Below are 27,550 nucleotides of genomic sequence, written 5' to 3'. Positions count from 1 at the left end.
CATTTGAATAATGTTGACCGGACAAACAAATGCAAACTGTAGAAGGAATAATATTGACAAGGTAAATGTAGTAGAGCAAAATAGTAACCATGAATTCCGGATGGAGTGTTTATTTGTTGTGAAGTAAAACATATGATACTGTAAATGTTGGTTAAACTCCTGTCTTCTTGTAACCAAACAAATATGGTTTTTGAGGCTGAAAGTGTATGAAAAGTCTAATTTGTTCGTGCAGTCTTGTTGCCTCCTTGATCTCTGCTAAACGATGCAGATTGGATTATTAGCCCATTGGGCAGCTTGTTTTGTTTTTTATTTGGTGTGCACTACAGTAAGTTCTTCCTGTAAACATGCATGTGTTCTACACGGTACGTGTATGCTCCTGAATGAGTTGAGGTGATTCCATGTGTATGAAATGTGCTCTCAACGATCCTAACCGGCTAACCTCGACAAAGTCCATAGAAATTAATAGAAGTTAATAGAAGTTTAATAGTAATGAGGTTTACAGATGAGGACTTTGCTTGGTGATTCGTGACTCGTAGCATTGGCATCGGCAATTGGGTGCGGCAAGACAGGTGGAGTACATAGTCTTAGCTTTCAGGGTGAAAACCCAAGGACTGGCCTTAATTGGTTGTGCCTGGCAGTGACCTTGTTGAAGGCATTTGAGAGCGCGGGTCTTCTCGAGATTGAAAACCTAAGATTAAGGATTGGGCGATGACGGTGCTTGTACACTGTTTCCTTCTTGGAGGCGTCGTTTTTGGAGAGTTTGGACTTCGGGTGTTGTCTAGGAGGTGGTTGGTGCTGCAGCTACAAGGAATTGATCATTGTAGCAAGAACTTTCTTTTTTCCTTTTTTTTTGTTTTTTTGGCTGTGTGCATCCATAATGTCTTTACGACATTGTTGTTGCAGAGGCTGGGTGTAATTGGTATCTTCGCGATACTAATATATTCCCCTTGTCGAAAAAATAGTAATGAACAAGAAAACAAACTGGTCCATCGCAAATAAAGTAAAGAAAATGATGATGCAGGTGATAATCTCGCGTTGGCATCATAAACACTCGAATGATATACTCGTCTTGAAAATAATGCACATTACACAGTGACGCAAAGACAGTGGACGCAATACCATGTGAAAGCACCTACGATGTACCAGGAATGAACCAAACAAATGACGCAAGAGAGGAAGATGTGCATGACTCAGACCTGCATTGCAATATTCATATTACCGATAAAACATATCAGCGTTACCAATTGTTAACACTCCCTTCGTCTTTGTTTATTCCGCATATTAGGTTTGGCTAAAGTCAAATTTATAAAGGTTGACCAAATTTATAGAAAATAATATGAAGAATGCCAATTGACAAATCTATATGATGTGAAAATATATTCAACGATGAATCTAATGGTATTGATTCGGTGGTGTATACCATTAGATTCATCGTTGAATATATTTTCACATCATATAGAATTGTGCTATCGTTGAATTTTATTTTCACATCATATAGATTTGTCGTTGAATGAGCACACTTTTACGCAAACTTGGTGAAATTTTATAGAGTTTGACCTTAGAAAAAGCTAATATGCAAAGTAAATAAAAACGGAGGGAATACATTGTTGAGAATGAGCAAGGCACACTTGAGAACATTCTAGAAGGTTCATGAGCACTCATGAATGTCTAGATATTTGGCATCCAGTCGAGTAAATAATAAAATTAACTAGATATTTAATGCTTTGGATTCAATGTCCTAAGAGCATCTCTAGCCGAAGATAGCACAATTTGATTCTACATTTGCATAACACGAATTTAAACTGAATGATTCAAACAAAATGGAAACAAAAAAACCTCATCTTATTCCTTCACAAGTGTCCTGCAATTCACGCCGTCGTCGTAGTCAGAGTCGTTGGAGCAAAGGTTGATGACCTCCCCATCGGATGGCCCGACCTCATCGGTAGCCCCCTTCTTGTATGGCGCAAGCTAACGACGCTCCTCGACGACGAGATCCGGATAATTCCGGTGGAGCTCGGCCATGTATTCATCATCGACGCGTGCGGCCTCGGCCGCTTGAAGGCCCCCTGATTCTCCCACACCTCGTGGCAGGAGACCACTCGGGGTCAGTTGCGACAAACTCCAAGACCTCGCGGCTGCTAGGGGAAAGTTGATCTAAAATGGGAGTATAGGCATCCCTTATAGGATTTTTCTACTAGCGACGTATAGCTAAAATGGGAGGCACCACAGGGACGATCGACAATGAATCACGGATTTCTAGTGAGTTGTCCCGAGGTGAGGTGGAGAAGTGGGACGTTGACGGGTCATGTATGGGTTGGTACCCATATGTCAATGGCCATGTTGATATGGATGGTAACTCCGGAAGCCTGGGCAGTCGGGGTATTGCCGAGGTCGAGCTGGTCATCATGGTGGCGGCTACGACAAGGGCCGGCTTGCGGACTATCCCTGGCATGAGAAGGGTGGATTGCACAACTTTGGTGGCAATGGCCTCAACGTCCACAGTGGTGGCCCGTGCCTGAGCGGCGGCGGTTTCTTCTTTTGTCTTGACCTCCCTCTAGTTGGCTCATTTCATCGTCTCGGCAGCTCTCTATTTCAGGATGAGATTTTTCGTCAGCTTCACCGGGGTCATGGTACCGGCAGGCACGACGGGGATGGGGACGGAACACTGTCAGTATTGAAATTTTTCTAGGGCCGATGTGGGATTTGGGAGAGAAGAAGGTGGAGTGGATATTGTGTGCCAGTGGTGGACGAGCCATTTGAGGACAATGGATGTGTCCGCGGAAAGTCTATGCGGACGCAAACCCGACCCAAATTTGCCCTGGAAATGGGCCACCGGGGACGGCAAAACTAACGTCGGTTCATTTGGGTCTACGTGTTAGAGCAACTCCAACCCAGTGACCCATTTTGTCCGTTTGGGTCATTTGAACTGAGAAGTTGGCCCAAAGGAGTGGCCCAAACGAACGAATCGTCCGCCTGCTGTCTGTTTGTTGTCCACCTCGACCCAAACTGAACCCTAATTTGAGTGACAAATGGGTCCGCGAAGGACATAAGTGGACGTTCCCGTCGCCCTCTCTTGGCCGCTCGTGTCCGTCCTGGACCCACATATCAGTGACCGCTCACGAGTGAGGCCTGTCGCACCAGCGAGGCCACCAGCGCAAGCCGCCTCCATGTGCACCAACGAGGCCACCTGCGCAGGTCGCCACCGCGCTCACCAGCGAGGCCACTGGCGCTAGCCGCCGCCTCCTGTTCTGAGCCGAGCCAAGCAGTAAGGCGGCGCAGGGCTGGGCCACTAGAGCACTGCTGGGTCGGGGAACTACATGCGGGTGGCGCGGGGCCGGGCTGACCCGGGGAACTACATATCTCATCGAAGGACGCGCCCAGGAGCATGGTGGGTTGTCAGCCATGGCCGCTCTCAAAGCGGCAGGCATCGCTGTCACAGCCGGGCACGGGCCGCTTGGCCTACCCGAGTGCTCCCGGTGGCGTCGGCGTCTGCGTTGTGGTCAGTATCGTGGAGCTACACCTAGCCATGCAGAAGATGAGGTTCCTGCTCACAGACTGCACGCGTCGAGGAGCGCGCTTATGGCCGCTCGTCAACGCTGAACTGATAGCGTCTGAGCTCAGGTTGTGTCTTGGATCCGTCGTGGCAGCCATGGAGTCGGGGGAGCTCGGGCGACTGGTATCGGATCAGGCGTGGTGCACCGTGGTGCGGCCTGACGCAGGTGGCAAACTAGTAGTGCGGAGCATACGGTCTATCAAGGATACATTTAAGAGGGGCGTCGCGTCGGAGGCAGATGATGTGATGATGTGCCGGATTGCCCGAGGGCCGGTGGCGGCGACTGCGCGGTGCCGGGGCACTTCCTGTCGTACGCGGGGCCAGCATGCGTAGTGTTGTTGCTGTGCGCTCGCCTGGTGTTGTTGTCCTATCCGCTTCATGTGTTGCAAGTTGGGTACATCCACCATTTGCTCGTGTCCGCCGCATGTCCGCTAGGCGGACAGATGATACAAACGGACAAAAAGCGAACAAAGTCTGTGTCCGTTTAGGTCGCTGCATTGGAGTTGCTCTTAGGTCGTGATTTTTATCGGTGCAGACAAAAACAGACGCAAGCGGACAAAATATGTTGGCCGTTGGAGTTGACCTAATCGTATGCACCGTCCACTCATCGATCTGACGGTGCGAGTAAGTCCCCTCTTCTCCTTCACGCCGTTTCCGTGCTATTTTCGATCTACCAGGCAAAACCCCCTTCTCCTTCCTCGATCCCCAGATCGATTCCTGCTTCCTCCACCGAACCCAACCCTAACCATAGCCGAGCTGCCATCCTCGATCCCCAAATCACTTCTGCCTCCACCCAATCCTAACCCTAGCTAGCTAGCAAGCTGCCATGGCCCATTCGTTCGTCCTGCTCGACCGCGACGTTGATTTCTCCTTCCACGAGGCGGCAACCGGCAGAGGCGGCGGAGAGTCAATCCGCTCCGCGTGGGAAGGAATACACGGGCTACAGAGCCAGCAAGAGCTTCGTGACGCAGTCACCGAGTACATGGGGACCTTCAAGGCACGCGCAGTCATCGCCGACCCGCCGGAACTCTCCTCCCTCCACATACTGGTGCCGACGGAATACCTCGGGCTCCCACCGCAACCCCAGGACATGCACTCGGCCTTCATCTCCAGCGCGGACAAGAACCTAGCTGTGTTTTGATTTTCGGCCGCAAAAAGTGGATTTCGGCCGAATTTCGGCCATCTCGGCCTGAGGCGAAAAGTATATTTAGGCCGAAATTGCTCAAATTTGGGAAATTTTGGTCAAATTTAAATCAAATTGCAGTCAAATTTTGATCAAATTTCAGCCGAAATTTTTGAAAATGGCCGAAATTCGGCCATCTCGGCCTAGGGCGAAAAAAAGCTCAAACCGAAAATCAAAACACAGGAACCTAGTCGCCATCTGCGCCGGCGATTGCCGCCCTGGCACCCGGATGATAGAGATAGGAGGCTACCTGGTCTACGACGCCAGCAAGGACTCCCTCTCCGTGGTCCCCAAGCTTCTCGACCACGACTTTCATGCGGCCATCGGGTGCCAGTCGGCCGTCGTCATGTGCAACGGGGACGACGGCGGCTATTTTCTTGCGGAACTCGTCTGGGTCAGGCCAGAACTCTCCCAAGCAGCGATCTGGCTGTGGAAGTCGTCCGCCCCAGAATCAGGATGGGCCTTTCAGCCCACGCGCCTGCACCTTCCGTCGGCCTTCTGCTCTCACTTGTGTTTCTCTTATCGGGGATCAACCCTCTGCTGGGTGGACCTGCTCGGTGGCATGGTGGTGTGTGATCTGGGCAAAGAGTGCAGCAGCAACTTGGACGGCCCGGATCTCCGTTTCGTCGCGTTGCCCGCAGATTGTCCGTCCTATGATACCAGCAGCCCCTGTAATCGGTACCACCTCTGCCCCGAGAAGTTCCGTTCCATGGCATGCGTTGGCGACACCATCAAGCTCGTCTGCATGGACGGCAATGTTGAACAAGTGCCGGGCAAAGGCTTTGATCTCACCGTCTATGCTCTCTCGCCTGACCTGTCAGACTGGAAAATAAGCAGCAAGTACAATGTTGAAAACATATGGGCAAACGAGTCCTACCATTCTACTGGCATGCCAAAGATTGCTCCGTCGTTCCCTGTCCTGAGCACCCATGAAGACGGCGTCATCTACCTAGTCTTCACCGAACTGATCAGGGTGGCAAATGATACGCTACAGCGCCCGGGCAGGTCCAAACTATGCCAGTATTTGGTTCGTGTCGACATGGAGAGCAACAAGGTCCAGTTCTATCCACAGATTAAAAAGTGTACTATTGATCCCCATATCTTGGGCAGTGAGTTCAGTGCGTACCAAAAGCTAGTGTTTACATGATCACCGGCTACGTGCTGCTGTCACATTATTCAGCATAGTTCAATTTGCATACTACCTACTGTCATTTTATCTCTGTTCAATATTAGTACTAAATATGATTGATGGACATACAGTGTTATCATTAGCTTCAGCGCCTTGGCATCTGCACTTTAAGCATATTTGATGATGTGGGAATTTGGTGGTTAAACTTAGAGCTGCATAGTTCGCTTCTGAAGTCGGAATTGATATGACCCAAGTCCATTCAAAGATGCTCATAGCAGATGAAGCATAATTTCAAACTAGAGCAGAACACTAACAAGTGTTTGAGTGAAAGACGTCAAAAGTAAAAATGTACCACTAAGCATAGTTTCAACTGCATACTACCTACTGTCATTTCATTTATGTTCATTTCATTTGCATACCCTTGATACATTGCTGTTTTAACAATTTTATTAATTCAGAGCAACTTGGCCTTGGACATTGTGTTGGCGGTGCCCAATTAATTTATATATCGATAACACATTTATATGAATAGGAAATGGCAAATATTGGCACTTTAAACCACAAATCGGACAGGTCGCTGCAGAACATGGGTGATCTTATCCAACTTCCCCATCATAATCTGGCCACATTTGATGAGTTTTTTCAAATGCATCAGCAAACTCGGAATATATCCATCAGCATGAGAATATGTGTGAGAAGCTTTAGTCAGTCGACCGTAAAGTACGTATATATTAAAAAAGGCGCACATACGCAAAAGAAATGAAGAGATGGAGAAGAAGAAGCTAGGGGACGTACAGTTATATGCACCTACAAATATAGGCGAATAGAAAGTTGATGCAAGCACCAAGTGACAGTGGAGAAGAAGCTAGGGGCCTGTGCTTCTTCATGGTGTGCTGCACCACTTTCAGCATCCTGCCCCACCTTGTCCTGCTCTGCCCGTGCCTCACCAGCCGCGTACGTGGTGGAGTGTGAGAGCCAGCGCCCCGCACCTGAGTTCTCCCCGTTAGAAGACATGTTGCCAAAGCGTGATCAGGATGATGTCACGTGTTTTTGCAAGAGGAAGAAGTCGACTTGTACATAGAAGAATATGCAAGGGATACAAGTATTCTGCCACTGTAAAACTTATTGTTTCCTTCAGTATCTGTTCGGATTTATACTCGAATTACTGAAAGGAAAAAAAAGCTGCTACATTCGAGCACTCTAGCTTACCGGTCATGCCATCCCACAAAGCTTGACATGTGTGAGGTGTGCACGTCCTCCATGATCACCGCATCATGCAATCCAATGATCAGTTCGAATCTGCACCTAACTCGCTAACAAACCAACAGAAAAATGAGATCTTCTATTGTATCTGCTTGCAACCTTCTATTGTCTTTCATGTTTGATACAGGCAATGGTTGATAACAATGTGATATCTTTGTTTAATAATGTAAAGATCTTGTAGCTCATGATCGAGGAAGCAGTGAGGTTCTGAAGCAAAATCATGTCATTGACATCATTAAATGCTTTCCGTACTTACACAGGATTCACATACTTATCAGTTGGAAATTAAGTGTCTTGAGTATTTCTTTTCTATCACCTTAGGTTTTACTCTCTATTCATCCCTATGTTCAGTTCTACTCAAAATTATTTATTTTTCATACTCAAAATTATTTAAGTGTCTTCGTTTTCAGCCACCAATGAACCATGATCCAACCAAGCTAAACGCCAATCCAGTTGATAGTACTGTTTTGAGTGCATTAACAAACATCTCTAGCAAATAGTAGTGAGAAAGTATTCAATGGAGCTTCATGTCCATTCTAGCTGGCACATAGGATGGACTTATAAGGAATCTAAGCCTATGGATGATATGAACAGACTTTCTCCAAATGCTCGGGTTCATTTTGAATCAGAGAGAGCAGAATATATTGCATATTTGTTTGTTTCAACAATATTTTGACACAAGATATAATGGATATGCATATAGTTGAGTCAACCCGAGTCGAGCATTACTTGTGTGTTGAAGCCACTTCTTGGCTCGTGCTATCTTGTGTGTTGAGGCCACTTCTTGGATCCTGCCACAGAAAAGATGCAGTAAACATGTAATGAGAACTATCGATAATGAAATGTTTGTACAGGAATCCAAACCAGCGAAAAAGACATATACTTACAAAATGTGCAACAGTCATCGAACTGGAAACAGCTGTGAAAGATAATGGCATGCTCATATGCAAAAGAGATACATTAATATTGTTAACAGCTTCCCTCTCTCTACCTGTGACTGTAAAGTTTTTTTAACGAGGCAAAAGACTTGCATTTTCATTAATTAAGAAAAGAGAGAATTGCCCTGTTAATTTGTAGCAAACAGGGCGGAAAACTGAACTGTAAAGGTTGGAGTTCATCGTCTGTTTTAAGTTATGAATCGGATGAAACAAAACCATTTCTATCTCAAAGATATGTTTCCTCTTAGTGATCCTCCAGTGTCTGGGTTGTCAAAGAGTGAGTAGCTAATGGATCTTCCAAAACAAAGGCTACAGTAATTTTCGAGCAAAAGTATGGCTTACAACTCGATCAAGGGGCACAGGTGATCTCATGAGAAAGCAGAGGAAGGAAGAACATACCGACTTGTGTCGAAGCCACTTCTTACCTCCTGCTATCTTGTGTGTTGAAGATATTTCTTGGATACTGCTATAGAAGTATAGAACCAACACAATAAATGAAATGGAAAGTACCAATAGTTTTCCTCTTGGTGATCCTCCGGCGTCCAAATTATCGAAGTGTGAGAAGCTTATTCCTGGTTATGATTTTATATATCATAAAAGTACATCGTAATAACAGAACCCTATTACCTGTGTATTTTCGAATACATGGAGTAATGATTCTGGCCGCTCGGTGTCAGCGGCGCAGTCGCCGTAAAAAAAATCGAGCGTGGAGGAGGAAGAGAGAGGTCGTCCTTGTGCGAGCCTGGATGCACCCATCATCGTAGATCTGAGGCCGCACATGGCGGTGATTCCTGGCTGGCAGAGGAAAGGTGCCATCTTCGCAGGGAGTCAGAGGCGTGGCAGTGGTTCCTTGGCTTCTCTGGACGGCGAGGCGCAGATGGATACGCAGAGCAGATGCGCGGCGGTTCCACTGATTGGGGCGGTGGTGGTGGAGGTAGTAGGTAGGAGCAATGGATAGGGAGGGTCCTGGGATGGTTCGGGGTCGGCAGGCAGGAGGCGGGAGGGATAAATCAGGAGATGGGAGATGAGACTGGCAGGTTGTGGCATAAGTGGAGGTCGTGCCGTGAGAGTTTTTCTTCTCCTGTTTTTTCACGGTTCGGAGAGTGGGGTTTTCCTCCTCAACCTTTTTCTGCGTGGGAATCCGACGAGAGGAGGGGGATTCTGCTTTAATAGTAGAGATAATATTTCATGAATGTGGTATACACTACACAAAACTCATGTGAAACATACAAGAACAGCTAGGTACTCATATAAGAACAGTTTAATGCTCGAACACCCCAATAATTTGGGTGATCCAAATTATTGGCCGTCATCCAAAGATACACCCACGCACACGGTCAACAACCAATTTTTTGACCGTCCAAGCATGCACGTGCAGTTAGCTAGTGGAGGAATAACCGGATCAAGCCAATGTGTGTGGCTGGCCGTGGGGTGTGCATGCATGGCAGGAGTGGTGCGCTTGTGTGCATGCTAGCTAGGTAGTTAGTGGGTCAAAGTAGTGGCGTGAGTTTAGGGCCTATTCGGTTTGGAGGATTTTCATAGGAAACACATAGGAATAAGGATCCCGGAGGAAAATTTCCTATAGATGCATTCGGTTTGTAGGAAATGTGTACAGGAATTTTGTAGGAATACTATTCATTTCCTATGCTTTTGAAGGAAATTACACATCCACTCAAAGCTCGTTTTACGTGTAGGAACGAGGCGAGTCAATTCCTTAGGATGGCAAGTGTCATCCTATAAAATTCCTATACTAGTACTAATTCCTACTTTATAAAATCCTCCAAACTGAATGAGCCCTTAGGTGGCACTGGTGCTGGCCGTGTGTATATATAGTTTGCATTGAGTAATAGAAAAGGTAGCCGAGAGGGCTGGGCAAAAAGATGTAACACTTGTGATTGCCAAGGAAGTGCCTCACAGCAAAGCTGGCTGGTTTTCTTCCTTGGTACATGTGTGTGTGTGTGTGTGTGTGTGTGTGTGTTTCCCTGGTGTGTGTGTCCTCGTGTTCATCAGAGTGTTCTTGAGAGTAACCATGAGAAGAAGAAGAAGAAGCGGCGCTGCGGAGAGAGGCGGCGCCAACAAATTCTGAAAGTAATATTGGAGATCCAAATTAACTGAATTATTAAGGAATAGATTTTCTGGTTAGTTTTTTTTAGCAAGAATGCAACTTGTATTTCCGGTGCCATAGGGCAGTATATAAAAATCCGTGGTTCACAGGCCGCCTGGGAGACTTGCACAAGCGTGCGCCAGTGGTGAGACGGAGCAAGCCCGCAGTCGCATGACAGGTGGAACAAGGCCAGCGGAGGATGGAGCGAGACAGCATGGGGTGGTGGCCTCCTGGATCAGGTGGCGGCGGCCTCCTGGCAGCCACCAGACAGCGGCAACCTGGCAGCAGGGTGGAAACAGCGGGCAAAGGGAAGGGCCAGCAGCCGGCGTGTGGAGATGGGGCTGATTTGTGAAGGAGATGGGTGATGGCGGAAGGTAATGGCGGAAGCTAGCAGGGCTAGCAGCAGCAGCCACGGGAAAGAGATGGTGGCGGTGAGAGAAGAAATCAGCGGCAGCACGACGGGATCTTAGCACGAGTTGCACATGCGGAAAAATACCTAGGCATTAATATTATGTTTGGAAATATGGAACTTGCATTTTTCAAGTGGGCATAGACCAGTATGTATATGAAGAAAACCCTTTATAGAATGGGGGAAATACAAAGGGACACATGGCTCTAATATACCATGTCATAAGAAGATGCAAGTGCTAAAGAGACATAAACTCTAATATGGTTATAAGAAATATTCAATTTGTATTTTCAGGTGGGCATAGGTCAATATAGAAAACCCCTTTATAGAATGGAGAAATTACAAAGGGATACACAACTAAATATATATAACTCTAACCGATTTCATGAGGAACAAAATTTGAACTATTATTATATAATTATGTAGCAGACAGGAGACAAGGATAGAAACAACACCACCTTTCTGTGGTACCATTTTTTAATGTAATATGGCATTACCAATTTAATGTAGTTATGCCACAGTGAGAAACCATAAGTCTGCTACCACAAAAGAAAAAGGGAAATTAAAGTTTCATAAGATGAGAATGTACCATCATCAAGGCTTATTTTCGCAGATGTGGTTACCGACCTTCTAGTCTTAAACCTTGAGCTGATGATGCAACATAGTTAGGAAAATCAAATAGAAACAAATGAACTAACTGATCAATTTGCTTTAGAAATAGCATACCAGTAGGAAAATGTTTGACGTATTGGATCAACTCCCTTAGGCCCAAGCTGAGAAATAAATGGGAATATTAGTTCCAGGAGCTAATAACAAAATGTTTCAATTTAAATCAATATACAGTATTCATAAATTTACTATGCTAAGCATGTAAAAGGATACACAATGCGGATTCTGCACGTATCCTGCACATTCTTCAAACAACTCAGGGGTAAATTAGAACAGCCCGGCTTAGTTACTAAATCTATCATTTATTATGAGGAAATTTTGTAAGTTCTATCACTAATTTACCTCTATTCTCCATGCATCAACCTTGATACTAACATCAACAGCCTGGCGTTCTTTAGATATCTGCATGAATGAAAAGAACAAATCAACAATCAAACTATTGCAATGTTGAAAAATAACATTACAATGAAAAATCTAGAAGTTTACGAACCCAAAACTCAAAGTGGAATAGGTCATGTGATGATTTTAGGTGACATCTCAGGCCCTAGTATATATCACGAGAATCACAATGTCAGATGTGTGCCTTGAGAAAGTGTGCATAAAAACTATTCCCATAAAAATAAATAAGAAAGGGTGGATAGAGTAATAACTGTTCCCAAGAACAAGCCAGCAATAAGCAACATTTGAATAAATAACAAATGTGAAGTGTGAAATAACAAATTTTTTTACCCCAAATGTAGTAGATGACACAGATCCCTGGCCTTAGCAGCAATAAGCAACATTTAAATAAATAAACAAGATGCAAGTTATCTTCAAATTTTACCTTGTAGCTTCCACACTTTATGAAGCAAAAGGGGCAAGCAAATCTTCAGTGACTCGTAAGAAGGGATCAATATAAGAATCATGAACTGAACAACAATATTTAACTTCAACAACAAATATTATGCAGTGGTGCAAAACTGCACATAGGTAACCGCAAAGCATTTAACACAAGATCATTGTGATGATAAACATTCAAAGCATGATGGCACATAAAAAAAGCATTAATATCATCCCCGTCTTAAGTTCTAAGATCAAATTCAAAACCATTAACAGCATAAATTATCCACTATGTTACTTCCTTTTGTATTGATACCCTAATATTCCTATAATGAATATATTCTCAACATTTTTTACCTTGCTACGGCACCATAACTAATTGGACAAAGTAATTAATAAGATTACTTACCCCCATAAACATCAGAAGCTTTCAACCAATAACATGCTTACCAAGAATCTTAGCAAAATTTAATTACTACCTTAGTTGCATACATATTGATATTATTATTATTAAAATCAAACATTTATACTTAGTTACACTAGGAAAAGTAGAGAACCTAGGGAAAATGTCAGTATATGATGCTAACAAATGTCGATGAAAATGAAAAATGTGCTAGCCCAAATGTTGTGTAAGAAAGAACCTTCAGTCTTTTCCATAGTATTGTTGTAATACTTGTAGTTGAAATGCACATTGCCAGCTCTTAATCTGGAGAAATATAAATAAATACTTTCTCATTTTATGATACAAAAATAAAAATGTGTTAACAAAGCTGAAACTTAGAGCAATCTGTCATGATAAACTCTAGTGAAACACTAGATCGGCCAGGCTTAGTTCTAGGCTGACTATCCTGACCACAAAAGTCCAGGCTCACAAGCCAGATAAACCAGCCTCGCTAGCCAAAGCCCCAAGTACAAACTCTAAGGATTAACAAAATTGTTTTTCATGTTGAGATATTTTTACTTGCCCTTTTACAAGTCCACATCCATGACAATTTTGAAAGGTATAGCTTCCATCCAATAACTCACAATTTAGTTGGAACCCTATAAACTTAGCTTTAATTGCGCACTAATCCTATTAATAAAACCCGTATAGTTTTTATCCTGCCATTATTACGTGATGGACAAATGGCAGAACAAACTAGCAACATGATCAGCACAAGTACATTTACCTTCACCACATGGATTTGATCCCCAAGCAACAGAATGACAGAACTAGTGGTATGAAAAATCGAGAAATAGAATTTTAACATGCCCACACTTGACCTCATAAACCGAGAAATCTATCCTAGTTGTTGGCTAATCATGGGCACTGCCGGGCGGACTATATAAAACATCCATAAGGGCATAACATTTACTCGTTGTACAGAGAATTAGTGTTCATTATTTCCAAATATTATTGTGCATATTTATTGGTTTGTTTGTTATGATCACATGGTTGAATATCCGTGGAATATCACACACACACACACACACAGTTGTTGTATGTATGTGTTGTATGCAGTAGAAACATACTAAATTCTTCAAGTAAATAAATTGTGGAGCATACACTTTTGTGGTAAGGTTTCATACATAAACATGCACACATATTTGATATGTTACCGAGGACACATTTTTCTAAAAGATGTTACATCTCTCTTAATATAATATTCGGACCAAAACTGATATAGATTTCGGACCAGCTTACAAAGGTTCTGCTCTCTCTCTCTCTATCTCTCTCTCTCTCTCTCTCTCTCTCTCTCTCTCTCTCCCTCCCTCCCTCCCTCTCTTTTGCGGGTTTGCACCATATCGTGTGCCCCACAAAGTACTTCATACTAAGAGTAATGAGTGTTGACACATACAAATATCCTATAGTACTTCGAATTGTATGGTGTGTTTATTTAAGGAAGCTATGGTGCTATGAAATTATTGTGTATCCACATGAGCTGTTTCTCGGGCTCGTTGTTTGCTTAAGTATTGCGTATAAGAGTAAGCTCATGAAGTCAGGATAGAGTACTTGTGTATCCATCCACAATCAGGAGGCGCTTGTTTTGTTACAAATTTTTTTGGTCCATATTGCAGAATTTCTAGAGATTCAGATTACCATCATCCTCGAAATGTAGTTTTTTTTGCCGATCGCAATGTTGGAATTAGAATTATAATAGCACTACACATATGAGTAGAGAATGTGACTTCTTAATTTGTGCACCCAGGCTCATGTTTGTTTTCTACCACTGTGTGAGTGTTGATCATTCTGATTTTTATATGGCAAAAAAAGTAAGTAGGGTTATTAATGGTTGCTATGCATCTAATCTAACTTAGTTGCATCATTCATAGGCTAAAACTGCTCAATGATATATCAAATTCCATGGCCTCCCCTCTAATGTCACAACAATAGATAAAGAATGGGTCAAAGTTAGTTTATTGCATAAAGAACTTTCTAAGTTATGTTTCATCCTTCAGTTCATTCACAGCTCCAACACCACTTATCTAGTGCCATGAGACGCGTATACTGGTTTCTTCCAGGAAGGACAGACAATGTACCCTCCAGCTTGGTTCACCCAGAAAATGTTTGTTATCAAAGACGAATATGAGCATGCTTGCAGGGTAAATCACCATTGTATCTTATAAAACAATTCTAAAATTCTCTCTCTCTCTCTCTCTCTCCCTCTCCCTCCCTCCCTCCCGCCCTCCCTCCCTCTCTTTTGCGGGTTCGCACCATCGTGTGCCCCACAAAGTACTTCATACTAAGAGTAATGAGTGTTGACACATACAAATATCCTACAGTACTTAGAACTGTATGGTGTCTTTTTTAAGGAAGCTATGGTGCTATGAAATTATTGTGTATCCACAGGAGCTGTTTCTCGGGCTTGTTGTTTGCTTAATTATTGTGTATAAGAGTAAGCTCGTGAAGTCAGGATAGAGTACCTCTGTATCCATCCACAATCAGGAGGCGCTTGTTTTATTACAAATATTTTTGGTCCATATTGCAGAATTTCTAGAGATTCAGATTACCATCATCCTTGAAATGTGGTTTTTTTTGCCGATTGCAGTGTTGGAATTAGAATTATAATAGCACTCCACATATGAGTAGACAGTGTCACTTCTTAATTTGTGCACCCAGGGTCATGTTTTTTTTCTACCACCATGTGAGTGTTCATCATTCCGATTTTTATATGGCAAAAAAAGTAAGTCAGGTTATTAATGGTTGCCATGCATCTAATCTAACTTAGTTGCATCATTCATAGGCTAAAACTGCTCAATGATATATCAAATTCCATGGCCTCCCCTCTAATGTCACGACAATAGATAAAGAATGGGTCAAAGTTAGTTTATCGCATAAAGAACTTTCTAAGTTATGTTTCATCCTTCAGTTCATTCACAGCTCCAACACCACTTATCTAATGTCATGAGACGCGTATACTGGTTTCTTCCAGGAAGGACAGACAGTGTCCTCCAGCTTGGTTCACCCAGAAGATGTTTGTTATCGAAGACGAATATGAGCATGCTTACAGGGTACATCACAATTGTATCTTATAAAACAATTTTAAAATTCATTCTCTACTGAAATGTCATAGCTACGCGCTTAAACAGTCTTCTGATCTATCTCAGGAACAGAGACATATAATATATGATAATGACCTCCTTTACAAGTCTGAGCATCCTCTCTGTAATATGATTCAAGTGTGGTACAACTACAAACTTGTTTTTTCAATTGTATGAATTCTATTGTTATTTTAGTGTTTTACACAAATATTTTTCAGAAGAGAAAAAAGTGATTGTGCAAATTTATTTTGCTTCACTATTTAATTCTATGATTTTCAAAATCCCAGTTTCTCCGGTACTGTAACTTATGTATCAAATCAGACTAATCTTTTCTTTGTTTGCAGCTTGTATTTCGTAATACGGTCACAAGGATGATGTTATTTCCAACCTATTCATGAATCATGTGCATTTGCCACATATATTTAAATGGTCATGTATGGTTCATGGAAGCCATGCTAATAATCTAATGGTCAGTTAGAATGTTTTCGGAAATTTTATTTCAGGATATTTCTAGATATTTCTTCGTCTAAGAATATTGTTTGATAAATTAAACTATGATAAAGATGTACTTTCTGTTGTCCATAAAGTATGCCCAACTTGATATGTAGTAATGGATATGTGTGTCGCATGTGTGTGATTACTACTTGGATGGAAATGAGTTGTGTTTACAACATTATTACTCCCTCTGATCTATATCAATTGTCGCTACAATTATTATGGAAGCGTGATGACTACACTTGGGGCACAGGTGGGTTGCGCCGCATGCAGCACCGAGGACCTCCCCTTTGCAGCACCCCAACTCACAAAACCAGGCAGTCAGCAGCAGCGCTGCTAGCGTTAGTAGCAGTTTGTCTACCGCTTGCAGCAGCAGAGCTCAGATGGCAGCAGTGTCTGCCATTTTGGAGCCTCAGGCTACAGTTTTGCAGCAACCGACTCGCAACACCAGCAATGCCATCATTCTGTCCAATGTGTTGGAGTGTCTATCTTTAGTTTTGCAGCGTCGACGGCAGACCTCGCGTCCATTGCCAGCAGACTTGCAGGAGCAGCAGCATATTCTTACAACCGCGAAGTGGTAAGCTTTCAGCAGCGGCAGCAGAACAGTGGTATTGCTTGCGTTTAGTGGCGACAGTGCTTGCAGCGACAGCGTGCAACCGTGCTCACGGCATCGTTTGCAGTCAAACAGCTGCGGAGATAGCAGGATGCAACATTGCTTGCAACGTGGCGATGGTGGAAGAAAATGAAGCATGCGATGCTCTCGGTCTGGAGTAGGGCTCACAGCATTTAGGGCTCAATTTATTGACTGAGACAATGGAGAGAAAAGAGAGGATAGGGGCAGACTGTGATGCGCTCGAATTGGAGGAAGGCCAATGGCGCCACGAAATTTCTGGAAATGGTAGGTATGTGGTAGACGAGTGGTAGACAAGGGAAGCGGCTGATGCAAGCGTTGGAACAGTTGGGTGATTGAAATCGTCTTTCAACAATGAATATGTTCATCTTCACCTGCTCAACTATGACAAACGTCCAGGTTTCACCCTTAGCTATATATAAAATCGATAGTTAACACCGTAAGTATTCAAAATAGGGCCTGATGCAGCCTAAATGGTCCCCATATTTAGTTTTGACAATTGCCACACACATGGAGAAAATGTATTCATTGCATAGAAAAGCTCTGGCTCCACAATGCTAGAACTTACTCAGCCTTATCGAAAAAATCAAAATCAAAATGAATACCTTCAAACTAAACTACCTAAGGAAGAGAACCAGGCAGTAGTCGGTTGCCTATAGCGCAATTATGCACGCTCACCCACCTGCATTTGAGGCGCGGGCTTTGCAGGGTGGCTAATTTCTTCAAAGAAAGAAAATGCCCCAAGTGCTAGTGGCGATGGGTCAAGTTTATGTTCGAGAAAAAACACCTAAGGAATGCATGCGATTATTATGTTTAGCTAGAGATGTACTAGTGTTACCTTATTATACGAGGTAATGACGGAGTTGGGACATTACTGTATGAGTAACTACTATATGGGTTTTCACGGATGTCTCTTGCCCCAGCCTCTTGAGCAGATATGCCAACTTGGAGTTTATATGAACCCATGGAACAAAATAAAAAAACTTAGACAAGCTGCTGGAGCAACTGATAGGCAGTTTCCAACATAATCCATTGCCACACTGGATAACAACAGTTATTAGTCCCTTAAATATGGAAATGAGAGTAGATCAATAAATAAAGGTAGGAGACCGCTCAAAAAAGGTACAAGGATATCCTTACCGTAGCATCAACCTTGTGAGAGCAAAATGTCAAGCAATTGTCTTGCTCAAGAATTTTTTATGCATGCATAACAAAAGGAAATATAAGTAAGGTCAACATACAGCTGAAGCAACTAATTTCCACTACACCCCAGTAATAGTCTTCACTTTTCAATTTGTAAAACCATGATTGTGAAATCAGAGGAACAACTGAAGAAAAGCAGATTCGCAGAATCACTTAAGCTTACATACACTGAAGATTCCATCCTTTACTGATAATATTAATCTTGTAACATGTTCTCTTACCAAAGATGCAAAGTGCGCTACTTCTGATGTGGCAATTCACTGCCAGAACTTTTGGAAGGTGATTTCTAATTAAAGTCAAGCACTACAATATTCTAGAAAACTAAAAGTACATGACATGTTAATCATCCAAATACAAGTGGCTAAGCTAATTTATTCAGTCTGAAACTTCAGGTCCTACAAAGGATTGTGCTTCATCCATGTTGGAATTCAGCCCAAAGGATCGATCACATCAAAACACACACGCACCGAAACTTTTAGCCAAGATCATGTATCGTGCCCTTGTTTTTCCCTTAATTTCTTTTCTCTTTTCACCCCTTCAATAAAAATCTCATGATGTTGCTCTGGCTGTGTATATACATACATGGGGGATGTAGTGGTTTCCTAAACCTACACGGACTCTAAACAGCCGAATCGAACTAACCTAGTACAGCTAGCCTAGTACTACACGACTATGACTCCTACTTGTACTACCACGTATATATCCTAGCCGACTAGTGATTTCCTAACGTGACATGGACTAACCAAGACCTAGTACTACTCAAAACTCTTGTTTTACTACTACACATGACCATGTATTCCTAATACATGGAAACTAACTTAACTACAACTTAGACACTAATCAGACTTGACACTAATCAAAATTATGCTAACAATCCATCCTATGGTTAACTACTATAGAAAAGTTATGGTACATAAATTAAGAACATTCAAGCTTAATACTATGGAGAAGTTCAATTAAAGTACCTCTAAGAAGCTTTGTCTCATTTCAACCATAGGAGTTAACTTCACGGTATGTCCCAAATTGAAAGTCGTCGCATGATTCTCGAATGACAAACGAAGTAAATTAATTGATACATTACCCTAGAAACATTTCCCTTCAAGGTCTGTCAAAATGTATTAGTAAATAGTTGCACTCAACAATCCTACAAACCATGCATAACTGCGTTCTGAGCTTAAAAATGTTGGTCTTGACACTTATTTTTAGAAGGAAAAGGTGTTATGGCTAGAAGCGGTACGTGTGATAATAAGGATCCTCCCCAAGCAGAAGAAAATATCTAAATTAGTAATGCAGAGAGCATAGTACCCCCCCCCCTCCCCTGTAAAAATCTTGGCAAACAATGTTTAAAGATATTTTTTGGATCTCCTACCTAAAGGCAACCATACACATAGCCAATACTTTGCTCACCAGCACTATGTTCACAAGTTATCCATGTATTAAAGGAATCTCTTTGTGAATTATTAGTGTTGGTTTATGAGTATAACTGTGATACTAACGATTCTTTGAAAACAGAAAACTGTAACACTAATCTTTATGCAACAAAAGGTTCGGCATACTGTTGTCAGTTGTTTACCACCTGGAGATAGGTCGCTGCAAGGTTCATGGTTTGGCCCAAAATACAGACGTCAACTAGATTCGAATATACTATGAGATAGTCGTAGTTTGGCCATTGGTCTGGATTTCATTCAAGAAATGGGAGTTTGGGAGAACAGTTGTATCTTCAACCACATGAATAAGCAATATAAGTTGCCAGCTAGCGAATAGCTCAATCCATTTGACTAATGTGTTGTGTAGCTAAATGTATCAAGTACTAATTTCTAAGTCCTACACACAACTGCATCTTGCGCTGGTTCTAGAAACTATTTAGCATCTTTCAAAAGAAATGAAACCAGAAGCTTACTTTGGAGAGCAGATCGTTCCAAATGGCCCCCGATGCAGTTGTTTTCACCAATATCTTCTCCAACTTGTCCTGCTGAAACTAAAGGGAATCAAAACGTGATGGCTGTGAAGAACTGTAGAACACACGGAATAACATATGATGCACATCATACCACGACTGATAAGGATAATGTTAAGGTTGAAAGCTCCGGAGGATGCTAAATTCTAGATGTCTGGAATTACAAATGTAGCTTTGGTGTGATCTTTACTACCAAATCCACTAAAAGTTGTAAGAAAATAGGCCCGGATGAATCAACATATGGGAGGGTGCTGTGCATAACATTTTGTCAATAATAAGAGATAATTTGGTACAAAATATCGATTGAAACAAAGAATAGGTATACTTACCCCTTCAAGTGAAATGTTACTAGTAGGTGTAGCTAACAATACATAAAGAGGGGAGATATTCTGGTCTCGACATGCAGTATTTGTACCTCGAGAAAGTGATACAGTTAGTTGAATCCTACATCCATAACACAAAATTGGTCAGCTTTTGCATGATGTAACACATAAGATTAAATTTCGATAGTGGTTAGTACTTGTAGTATCACATAGATTACACATGAAAGAACTTAATTTCTTGGGCCTTGTTTAGCCCAGCTACCATTTTGGTGTATGTAGGGCAGCAACCAAGCTACTATTTCTTGGTCCTTGTTTAGCCACATTGCCATTTTGGTGTATATAGGGGCAGAAACCATCTAGCTCTATGTCAAATATTGCTAACTAAAAGTAGTTGCCCTACAATATCAATATAGTGATTATTCCTTGTTGAGTTGTGTCCTACATTGCCGCACCGAGAAAAAATAATACTCGACTTTGTGTACAATATTTTATAACATGTGTACATTTCGACTTACAGCTTGTATCGCATCTAATAAGCTCACTGTGTTGTATATGCTGCCATAATCTATAAATATATGATATTTAATTGAATGGAACAACATATATCAGTTACATGTTTAATTTGCTAGAATATTAATATGGTCACAATCTTGCAATAGATGTGGGATATAGTCATATGCTATCAATTAGCTCATGACTATTGCAAAGATGCATCGATTTGAAAATATCATCCTACGTGAGGATGTCGGGCAGGGCCATATCAGCGATCTGATGATATTTTCCACCTTAGTGATCTTTGCGCGGATATTTATTAATGCTTCCATGTGTACATCAATGCACCAAAAATGGGTAACACACAAATCTGGCGGAGTGTAACATTCTGAAAACCTTGGATCCCTATATATTCTACTTTTCACTAACTTAATTATGGTTGTTTACTCTACATTTCATTATCATATTTGTCTGAAATGTTATATAGCCAACCTAGGCATGTCATTAGGAATGGCAATAATGAATCAAATTGGCTACCAAATGACTAGACAAGCACTAACATTAATGATGAGGTGCATTACATTCTTCAAATTATTGGGCAGACTCAGTTATGATCAGATCGATTCTACGATTTCATCATGCGCATTTACAGTTTTATTTAATCTTTATGGCGGTAACCTACATTGGCTATCAGGTTCCATTAGGGCAAGCCTTGACCAGGAACTACTCAATTCATATATATATTTGTTGAATAAAATTGATGTCATTAGATTCATATTCCAAAGTACTAGCCTTTTGTGGTTATGATTTTTTCTGATAAAAATGTACATAATAATAACGAAATTCGCTATGCATTTTGAAATGGAGGGAGTAATAGTGAAGTCTCTGATATGCTGGAAAAGAAAATACTTTCTGAAATGGAACAGTTAATCTTTTGACATTTGGATCTGAATCAGAACAATATTTACACATGTCCTGCAATAGATTATAGTCAAAGCTTGTAGTATACCTCTTCTTTCATCTTGCTTTTATCATGTAATCAAGGAATCTTTGCAGGAAAGTGGGCTGCAAAGGTCAGTGAGACATCATTGTTACGTGATCACTTACATGGTGAAGGGTGTGAGTGAATAAGCACATGCAATCCGTGTCGAATGAGGCCAGAATTTTAAAAAGAAACTTACATTTTTAGCGGCTCGATGTTGAATAATATTGTACCACTCAACTGGTTTGTAGTACAACTTGAGACTTTCTTCTGAAGCAAGCTTCTCAGCTGGAGACAATTGAGGGCACATCTGGTTTGCGGACGAGATTAACGAAATCCGCACTTGACGCCCTGTACATAATTTGCAACAGCGTCAAATAAAGAAGATACAAGTAATATCTTTTCACTATTAATAACAAGAAAATCATTCACCATATTTACATGGTTGCATAAGATCAACTCAATTAGTTTCTAGAATCAGGATGCGACCAAACAACGCAAATTAGATTTGAAGTGGGGAGTCATTAATTCATGGAAGTCAGAACTTTCCATATACTAGTATCTAGATGTGCGACCATTATATTTATCCATAGAGATTATCAACCAGTGATGAATCAATTAGACAATCACCATTTATTAATTTCCAGATATAAACAAGGTTAGCAACATATATACTTGAACTAAGCAACCATTAATTTTTGGAACTACTTACTGTCATAAGGAGACTTCACTATCTACCACAACAAAATACCCCCCATCAGGTATCATGATGCAGCCCGCTATCCGACTGGAGCTCTAACATCATATGTATCTTGTCCCCCAGGGTTGATATCATAGTTGCAACCCCGCATGCCGATTACCACATGACCCCTAAGGTTCAGTCCTTTTGAGCTTTTGATTCTCCAGAATCAGCTTTTGGGAAACTTCCCACAAAATTATGTAGAATCAATCATCGAGTTATTTTCTGAGATTGTAGTTAGTGATTGTGGGATGAGTTGTGTGCTGAAATGTCTATAATGTCCCTGAACTAAAGCTGGATGTTGAATTGCCAACACTTCGTTGCACCATTCCTCCGTTCATAGTAGCAATTTTATTTTTACATACTTGCACCATTCATCCATTAATACCTCACAGTAGCATCGTGCATTCACGATAGCAATTTTTTTACATACTTGCACCGTTCATCCATGCATCTAGGAAAAACTAGCACAATTAATCCATTCATCAAGCAAATCATCAACTAAAAATCAACATACATCCATCTAACAAACATCCAATTATCCATGTACAAGAGAAAGGAACAAACAAGAGACAGAGAGATGAAGAGAGGCTCACCCCAGCTAGCAATCAAAGGAGACGAATTGCTGGTAGGTGGTGGCGACAAGGGTCACCACCGAGGTTGGACGAGGCCGGGTGGAGAGTTGCAGGGCGGAGCTCGGCAGGGATCAGAGGAGGCCGGGCGGAGGACGGCAAGGCCCACCGGGTTGGGCGCGTCGGGCTGCGCTCGCCGGCTGTTGCAGGGTCGGCCGTCGCTCGTCGGAAGGGAGGAGAAGAGGACGGGCAGCGCAACAAGGAACCCTAGCTCGCCACTCGATTCGTTCGGCGCCGGGTGGGGATCGAGCGAGGAGACAGCAGAGGCCGGGCCCAATCGTTTTCTCGAGGGGAGGCAGGTTCGGCAGTGGGTGGGCATTTCCCTGATAAATTCGGGCTGAAATAAGGGTAGACTCCTAAAAGACAAATGCTTTCTTTTGAGGGGACTCCATAAGAGCATCTCTACAAGCCCCTTAGAGCATCTCCAGCTGCGCCCCCAACAGGCCCTCCTCAGGCGTTTTTTCCGCGCCGGCGCCCAAAAATCGGCCCAGCCGCTCCCCCAAGAGGCCGTTTTTCGGCGGTTTGGGCCGAAACTGACGCCGGCGGACCCAGGCCGAACCCGGTGCGCTGGGGGCGCCCGGGGGCGCCGGGGCAAATGATTTTGGCACGAAAGAGGATGGGCCCGCCGAGTCAGCGAGACACTGCTTCGTCGCCCTCATCGCCTCGGTTCCCGTGGGAATCAATGCGGCTGGCCAAGGCTGTCACGTTGCCGCGCCGGTCAGCCTCCATTGATGCCACACGGGCGGCGCAGTGAAGGCGCCACGACGCGTGTCCCGCCCTCACCTTCCACACGTCGCTCGACATGTAGCCTCTCGCCGCTCCCGCTCGGCTATAAAAGGCGATGTCCCCGCCGATGGACAACAAAATTCTCAGTTCCCCCCACTCCGGCACACAAAGCTACGCTCTCCCCACCTCCCCGCCTCCCGTCAATGAACAGATGGCCGAGAGGTTTCTAGGAGACGGCGCGGCGGCGAACGGCTTCGGCTGCCGCCACCTCCAAGAGCCGGAGGCGCGCCTCCTCTACGAGGCCGAGTACCCCCTGCCCCCGGACATGCGGGTGCCGGGGACGTGGAGGCTGAGCGCCGGCGGTATCCTGGTGTCGCCTGTGCCCGAAGGGGCGGCGTGGCGGGCCGAGATCGCCCGCACCCGCTCGTCCCTGTCGGAGGAGCAACGGAACAAGCCGCGGTATGCTGCCGACAACCACACCATGTGGTCCATGTACTTCGCGCGCCGCCACGAGGAGCAGATCGCCTCCACCAACGGCGTCATCCCCCGCAGCCGCCTCAATGCCGACGGGCAGCGCGAGTGGTGGGGTTTGCCTGGTCGCACCCTCGAGGCCGTCCTTGACCATATCGAGTCCGGCAACGTGTCGCGCGACGAGTACCCGCCGCGCCCATCCTTCTCTCACTGCCGTGGCAGCTCCTGGACGCCGTGGCGGATGGAGCCGGGGTCGCCCTTGTTGTCGGGCTCCGGCTCGCCGGCTTTTCGTCCCGTCAAGCCTGAGCTAGAGGAGACGCCGCTCGGGCGCCGCACTCGTAGCGGCACCCTCGTCATCAACGAGGGTTCCCGGCCCTCCCCGCCTAGTCCGGCACCGGTGAGGCGCTCCCTCTGCCTGGTCCGGCCGAAGCCCGAGTGGGGGCTGCTCCCCGTGAAGCCAGAGCACATCGACATGGTGGCCTGATACGTCTCCGTCGTATCTACTGTTCCAAACACTTTTTCCCTTGTTTTGGACTCTAACTTGCATGATTTGAATGGAACTAACCCGGACTGACACTGTTTTCAGCAGAATTGCCATGGTGTTATTTATGTGCAGAAACAATAGTTCTCGGAATGACCTGAAACTTCACGGAGATTATTTTTGGAAATAATAAAAAATACTGGCAAAAGAATCAAGGCCAGGGGCCCACACCCTTTCCACGAGGGTGGGGGCGCGCCTGCCCCCCTGGGCGCGCCCCCTGCCTCGTGGGCCCCCTGGAGCTCCACCGACCTCAACTTCAACTCCATATATTCGTGTTCGAGGAGAAAAAGATCAGAGAGAAGGATTCATCGCGTTTTACGATATGGAGCCGCCCCCAAGACCTAAATTCTCTCGGGAGGGCTGATCTGGAGTCCGGTGGGGGCTCCGGAGAGGGGAATCCATCGCCATCGTCATCATCAACCATCCTCCATCACCAATTTCATGATGCTCACCGCCGTGCGTGAGTAATTCCATCGTAGGCTTGCTGGACGATGATGGGTTGGATGAGATTTATCATGTAATCAAGTTAGTTTTGTTAGGGTTTGATCCCTAGTATCCACTATGTTCTGAGATTGATGTTGCTATGACTTTGCTATGCTTAATGCTTGTCACTAGGGCCAAAGTGCCATGATTTCAGATCTGAACCTATTATGTTTTCATGAATATATGTGAGTTCTTGATCCTATCTTGCAAGTCTATAGTCACCTACTATGTGTTATGATCCGACAACCCCGAAGTGACCATAATCAGGACCACTCCTGGTGATGACCGTAGTTTGATGAGTTCATGTATTCACTATGTGTTAATGCTTTGGTCCGGTACTCTATTAAAAGGAGGCCTTAATATCCCTTAGTTTTCATTAGGACCCCGCTGCCACGGGAGGGTAGGACAAAAGATGTCATGCAAGTTCTTTTCCATAAGCACGTATGACTATATTCGGAATACATGCCTACATTACATTGATGAATTGGAGCTACTTCTGTGTCACCCTATGTTATGATTGTTAAATGATGAACCACATCCAGCATAATTCTCCATCACCAATCCAATGCCTACGAGCTTTTCACATATTGTTCTTTGCTTATTTACTTTTCCGTTGCTACTGTTACAATCACTCCAAAACCCAAAAATATTACTTTTGCTATCGTTACCGTTACTTCCATATTACTTTTCTACTAAATACTTTGCTGCAGATACTATGTTATCCAGGTGTGGTTGAATTGACAACTCAACTACTAATACTTGAGAATATTCTTTGGCTCCCCTTGTGTCGAATCAATAAATTTGGGTTGAATACTCTACCCTCAAAAATTGTTGCGATCCCCTATACTTGTGTGTTATCAAGACTATTTTTTGACGCCGTTGCTGGGGAGCATAGCTCTATTCTTTGAGTCACTTGGGATTTATATCCGCTGGTCACTATGAAGAACTTGAAAGACGAGAAAACTAAAATTTATCCCTCAACTACGAGGGGAGGTAAGGAACGACCATCTACCTCTGCACTTGATTCACCTTCTGTTTTGAGTAAGCTTGTGACACCTAAACCTGCTGCTGCTATTAATTCTGATACGTCGCATGTTATTGATGATGCCACTTCTGCTATGCATGATACTTATGATGAAACCACTTCTATGCTTGATACTACCGTGCCACTTGGTGAATTTCTTGATGAACAACTTGCTAGGGCTAGAGAGAATGAAATTATTGAAACTGATAATATTGATGAAAGTGATGATGAAGATCTCCCCCTAGATATGAATTGCCTGTTGTGCCTGAGGGATATGTTATGGATGAAGAAACTGTTAGAGACTTTCTTGCTTGCAATGATAGAAGTGATCTTAAGAAATTATTAGCTAAGCTGAAACAAAAACTCTGAATGCTAGAATGAAATATGATCCTGCTTATGCTACTTTAACCTATCTTGTTACTGATAAGGATTATGAATTCTCTGTCGACCCTGATATAATTACTTTGGTTGAATCTGATCCTTTCTATGGCTATGAATCATGAAACTGTTCTGGCACATCTTACTAAATTAAATGATATAGCCACCTTGTTCACTAATGATGAGAAAAACTCGCTATTACTATATCCTTAAAATATTTCTGTTCGCATTAAAGGGTGATGCTAAGATAGGTTTAATTCTCTTGATCCTAGTTCTGTGCGTAGTCCCAGGCATATGATTTATTACTTCTCTGCTAAATATTTCCCTGCTCATAGAAAACAAGGCTTGTTGAGGGAATATATAATTTTGTGCAAATTGAAGAAGAGAGTCTCCCACAAGCTGGGGGAGGCTTCTCCAATTACTTAATGCTTTGCCTGATCATCCTCTCAAGAAAAATGAAATACTTGATATCTTTTATAATGGACTAACCGATGTTTCTAGAGACCACCTGGATAGTTGTGCTGGTTGTGTTTTTAGTGAAAGAACACCAGATGAAGCTGAAATTCTATTGAATAATATGTTGACAAATGAAAATAATTGGACACTTCCTGAACCAACTCCTAAGCCAACTCCGAAGAAAGGGGTGTACTATTTCTCAGTCCTGAAGATATGCAAGAGGCAATGAAATCTATGAAAGAAAAGGGTATTAATGCTGAAATGTTAAGAATTTACCTCCTGTTGAAGAAATACATGGTCTTAATTTACTGCCTGTTGAAGAAATATATGGTCTTAATTCATCAGCTATTGAAGAAACACATGGTCTTGATAACCCGACACAGGTAGTAAAGGTAATTCTCTCTATATATTTGATGAAGGTGATATTA

At 43.2% G+C, this 27,550-nt stretch overlaps 1 pseudogene; it reads right to left on the bottom strand.

Moving 5' to 3' along the window:
* Nucleotides 1-11,280: 11,280 nt before the first annotated feature.
* On the bottom strand, nucleotides 11,281-21,982 carry LOC123191297 (polycomb group protein EMF2B-like; annotated as a pseudogene).
* Nucleotides 21,983-27,550: the final 5,568 nt, after the last annotated feature.

Source organism: Triticum aestivum, chromosome 2A (assembly GCF_018294505.1).
Source record: "Triticum aestivum cultivar Chinese Spring chromosome 2A, IWGSC CS RefSeq v2.1, whole genome shotgun sequence".
Lineage (NCBI taxonomy): Eukaryota > Viridiplantae > Streptophyta > Magnoliopsida > Poales > Poaceae > Triticum > Triticum aestivum.
Note: the sequence above shows the minus strand (reverse complement) of the source record. Positions and strands in the feature narration are given on the sequence as shown.